The following is a 6,000-nucleotide window of genomic DNA, read 5'->3' as shown; positions in this document are numbered from 1 at the left end:
CAATCTAAGGCGAAAAGATGTGTGTCATCAGCTAGCTTTACAATAAATGAATATCACTGTTTATCTTTTTTCTACTAAAGCACAGTAAATGCGAATTTTAAAGTGGTTGATGGTATCCAAATTTATAATAACTATGCCAACCAATGATACTAACGCTAAGTTTATGCTTAGATCAAGATTTTTCCCACGTATAACTGCAGTGACTCAAATCCGTAATCGTACTCCACCATGCAGATCTCTTTTCCCTCTTTTTGAAATTGAAAACAAGCTTTCGGAACATTCTATTTAGATAAAATCATAGTGTCATATGAGAGTTAAAAGGTTTGTTATCTGTTTTCAGAATAATGGTTTTTATTTCTCTAAAAATGGAGAATGTGTGTGCTAATGTATGAAAATTGACTCAAACTCATATTCGTACGCTGGTTGAAATCTCAACTCGATTTCGAAGGCGTTGGCCAATTTCCTAATTCCATGATTAGTGTGGTATCCCTTGTTCTTTGCAACTATCTTTAGCTGTCTTTAGCCTTATCTACGAGTTTTTTTGGTGTATTCGGAAGGAATATTTATCATTTTTTTCATTAAGTGGTTTTTAAAATCATTATCTTCAGAAATTTTATGGTTTCAAAATTTCCTACACAGATAACTTCCTCAGTTTTTTACTGGGATTGATGTCGGAAGATTGTGGAGGAATATCAAAAACTTTTAAGTAATTGTTATGTAACCATGTGCGAACTTTATATGTCTTGAGCTCTGGTTCATTGTCTTGGCAAAACTTGAATCCTCGATTTCATTCCATTTTTTTGACACTTTGCTTCATATTTTCCTTCAGGATGTTCAAGTAAACATTCTGATCCAATACACCATCAATGAAAACCAAATTGTCCATACATGCAACCTCATACCATCCCTCCACCACCATCATGTTCAAACGTTGCTTTCAGATTTTTTTTACGTTTAATTCATCGTTGACTTCCTCCATACGAAACGACAACCATCGGAGCCAAAAATATAAAATTAGGACCCATCTATGGAAATAACATCTTACCAGTAAGACATTGATATGTTTCATGCTGTTTGGAATAATCAAATTGGAGTTACTATTTTTTTTTCTGCTGAGAAACGGTTTGTCCCTCTGTGCTCGGGCATTCAAGCTACCCTCCCTAGGTACATTACAAACTTTTTGTTTGCTCAATTTGGTTTTCCCCGATGGTGTAATGAATCAGAATGTTTACTTGATCACCCTGAAGGAAAATATGAAGCAAAGTGTCAACAAAATGTGATGGAATCGAGGATTCATGTTATGCCAAGACAATGACCCGGAGCTCGAGACATATAAAGTTCGTACATTGTTACATTACAATTGCTCAAAAGTTATTGATATTCCTCCACAACTTCCGACATCAATCTCAGTAAAAAAAAACTGAGGAAGTTATCTGTGTGGGAAATTTAGAAACCATTAAATTTCTAAAAATAATAATTTTAAAAACCACTTGATGAAAAATTTATGAATGTTTCTTCCAAATACACAAAAAAAACTCGTAGATATGGCTAAAGACAGCTAAAAATAGTTGCAATGAACGAGGGATATCATACTAATGATGAAATTCTGAAATTGGCCAATGCCATCAAAAACGAGTTGAGATTTCAACCAGCGTACGAATATGAGTTTTAGTCAATTTTCATACATTAGCATACACATTCTCATTTTTAGAGAAATAAAAACCATTATTCAGAAAACAGATAACAAACCTTTTAAACCTAAAACAAACCTTTTTTTTTTTTAAATAGAATGTTTCGAAAGCTTGTTTTCAAATAAAGGGAAAAGAGATCTGCATGGTGGAGTACGATTACGGATTTGAGTCACTGTAATCATCACAAGAGAACGGCGGATCAGATTTTAGTCGTCTATATATTGTTGTGTCTGTCTCCACTCAAATTAAAATGATAGAATGCTTTGAAGAATATTTTACAAAAAGAAAATTTAAAAAAAGGGCTACGTTTATGTACTGCAGTTAAAAGTGGAATCGAAAAAAAATTATTAAGCATTTGATCTATAATGATAAGTTTGTCCGATTGGAGTTAATTTATTCAATTGGAATTAATTTTGACGACATTGATATTTATGTTTCGCCATTTCGTAAATATTAATGGATTTTCAGGTGGAAAATGAAAATGAATCGCCAAAATGTGGTTATCAAATTCGAGTAAAGATTGTCCGATTTGAGCTGAGATCCCTCCGTAGATCAATATGAGAAAAATTGTTTTTTTTTCGAAAATTTTGAAGGAAAAAGGAATAAAATCGGAAAAAACTGAGCAATTCGAAACTGCTCCCAAGCTTGGTAATCTGATAGAGTTAATTGCAAATTATAGATTGATATTTATTTTCTATTATAGAATTTTAGACTTTATAATTCATTCGTGTCTAGCAGTGACAACTGCCAATTGAAAGATTGATCAAGTAATTTTCTGGAATTCAAGCCACGAGCGTTCGCTTTCTGAAAAAACATGAATGTTCAGAAGTATTCATATTAAAAAATCAATTTTGGGCAAGACAAAGTTAGCCGGGTCAGCTAAATGAACTTATAAATTTAACCCTTTGCGGTGTATGCGGTTCGACATGTATGTAGTACTGGTCGTAATTATTTTTACTTGAAGAAGCAGTGATATATAACTTTGTAAGATGAACAAGATTCCTTTATTTTTGTAAACTTCTGATAAGCATTCACTAAACAATGTTTTTATACAATGCAGTGCCGCAATACATGGAGTTTTCCATTAAGCCTTTCTCCGAGCACGGATGACAACTTTTGTTTCTACTGAGTACCGTTATCTATTATCCATAGTAACACCGTTTTGGTTCGTGAGTAAGTTCACAAGACATAAAAATTCGTTTAGAAAAAGTGTGAACTGATACATTGTTGGATAAACTATAACATTAGTGAACTTCTTTGCTATGTGGCTGAGATCAGACAATGACCGCAAAGAGTTAATACAGATTTCGATACAGATTTTCTCAGAAAAAACACAGATAAAAAGATTTTTTGAGACCAAAAACACAGATTTTATTATGGCAACCCTGGACCTCCAGTATTCCCGAAGGACAATGCCAAACCTGATGTCTGACAATTCGAAACATATTTTTTGTAGTTTGGCTGGGACTCTACCCGCCGTATTCACCCGATATTGCATCCTCAGACCATCACTTGCTCAGGATCCTGTAAGAACTGTGACTCACTAGATGATGGCACAAAAATATAAAATTGTGCAAATATAGGGTAAGTGTACCAATAATCGAGGACATGTGCCATCAACTTGCAGAAATTGGCGAATAGATACTCTATTTTAGTTCAAAGTATACAAAAGTATACTTCTTCTATAAAAGATATACTCACTGATATTTCGATGATTAATTGACTAAATTGTATAAAAAGCATGTCATATGCTAGATTAACACAGCATTTTATTAACCAAGTCAACAGTGAATTCAAGTAACCTTATCAATCAGCATTCATTTGATTCCAAGAACGCTCCTGTAGGTCATTTCACTACAGGAAAAAGTTTTGATAGAATCAAAAATTTCCCTTCTTCTAAGGGTGCTCATACATTGTTTGACCGAAGCCAAATATTTGACACTTTTTGACAGATAAAATTTGGTCAACGTGTACTGATCAAATATATTCTACACAAAACACGACAAGCAAATATTCAATTATTGGATGCCTAAAATATTTTTTCAGTTTGTTCTTCGAATCTGTCGGTACATGGTTAGGTTGACTTGGATATTTCAGTTGATTTTTTTCCATGTTCGGTGTTTGATATTGTTTACTACTGTTTAAAATTGAAGAGTGGCAAACAAAATAGTGTTTGTACAAATATCAAATCAAACCTTGTCTGTCAAAAAATATCAAATATTTGACCTCCGGGCAAACAGTGTACGGCCACCTTAATGAATACTTTTTTAATAATGCGATTATTCCAAAATCAGAAGGTAGTTTTGAAAATTCCAATCCAATAAATTCTGTACTAGACTCATTATTTGTTATTCGTTATTCGGCAATGTTTGCCTAATTTTTGCTTTTGCTTTGATCGATTCTCTTTTTCGACTTTCTCTTACGATAACCATGGCTTTCCAGACAGATTTTGTGCCACATAATTTCAATATGCAAAGAACATCAACCAATTATTTGTATTCAAAATTTAAAAAATTAAGAACTTCCGGAATGGTAATCGGAGAGAGGGTTATTCGTTATACGGCAATGTTTGCCTAATTTTTGCTTTCACTTTGATCGATTCTCTTATTCGACTTTCTCTTACGATAACCATGGCTTTCCAGACAGATTTTGTGCCACATAATTTCAATATGCAAAGAACATCAACCAATTATTTGTATTCAAAATTTAAAAAATTAAGAACTTCCGGAATGATAATCTGAGAGAGGGTACACTTAATTAACTACAAATCAAAAAAGAATTAACAAGCATTACAAGTTCTGGTTATGACTTATCTTCTGTTAATGAGAAATTATTGGTTTTTTTTCTAATATCCGGTATCCGGCCGGATACCAAATATTGACCAGATGGGCCGGATACCGAATATCCCTATCCGTTTCATCTCTAGATTAGATTACTGTTATGTGCTTCCCGATTGTAAAATAACTGCCTGGTCCTCGTTGCTAAGCCTCTTTACTAACTGACAGGAGAATCAAAAAGGCGTGAGGGTTTTGATGTAGTTTTCGCTTCTCTTCAGGAACTGAAATATTAACAATTCACGTAAGATTTAATTTTCAACAGAGTGGATCAAACAAATATGCTTCGGTCGGACAGGCATAGTGCTGTGTGGACTACAGAATGCATATTGGCAGCACTGCCAGCTATCACTGGCTCTGGCAACCCTATCCCATCCAATGCAAATTGAGCGTAGGCAGCATAAACAGGGCTCGCGCTTAAGGGGCTCACGTATTGTTTAATGTTTGGAGTCATATATGTTAATATTTGATTATGTTGGATAGTTTCCTTTGGCAAGCGATGTTTGGATACCCATCCGGAAGCTTTCTTGACGATTTGCAACTAAAATCACAGCTGAAGAATCGCGCGGAGCACTTCGTTTTTAATTTTAGGTTATGATTTCTATGCTCATGATTTTCTACGCTGGCTACTAAAAGGCGGCCATCTTAGCAATCCCTTGGTGTAGATGGCCTAAATCTCATCTTATTTCTTCATATCAATATATCCCTAGCAGCCGGGTGACGTCTTTAGAGAACCCCCATTGAACTGACAGGAGCCAACATATCGGGTATCCCACTGACATTTTCCCCTTGTTTTCATATGAATTGGGTATCCCACTGACAGTTCTGCTTGAGATTTTGCTAACGATCCTAGCATCAATCATAGCACCCGGCTGATCCCTAGTCCAAGACGGGTCTATGGTACTAGGTGAGGCCGTTTCGTCACTAAGTTGGTTAGGGGAGCGGTATATGAAAACAGTACGGAAGAAAGCAGTAGGGGAATTATTTGCTTGTAGCGTGAAAGAGACAGACTGATCACGAGCGAGCTTCGGCACTAGCGTATTGTGTTTTGTTTACAAACAAAACACATTAGACTTCCAAGATGGCTGAAGAGTGGTTTTAGCAAGTTGGCCCACCTTAGGATATACTTCTAGGCGCCTTGCCCTAGTCTAAACCAAGGCGCCTCTATATACCAGGTGAAACAATCATATGAAATGCACTTTCAGCCATATTGGAATTGCTGTCGGTATTGTTTACAAACAGCATCAGAACGCTGCCGGCGGCTCTCTACAAACTGCTACGACGCTTATTCGACCGATGCCTACTATGTTCGGCTTTCGCGAATTCATGTGAAAAAGAAGGGATGACTTTGTAGAATTTCATTCTAATTTCCACTACTCTTGCATGTGAAAATGCGAAAATGGCGTATCCTAGCAATAACAAAACAAACAACCCCCGCTCCACAAACCGTAATCCCCTTCTTCTTGAAGTGATGA

The sequence above is a fragment of the Toxorhynchites rutilus genome, chromosome 3, assembly GCF_029784135.1.
Source record: "Toxorhynchites rutilus septentrionalis strain SRP chromosome 3, ASM2978413v1, whole genome shotgun sequence".
NCBI lineage: Eukaryota > Metazoa > Arthropoda > Insecta > Diptera > Culicidae > Toxorhynchites > Toxorhynchites rutilus.
The sequence above is the reverse complement of the archived record's forward strand: the minus strand, read 5'-3'. Positions refer to the sequence as shown.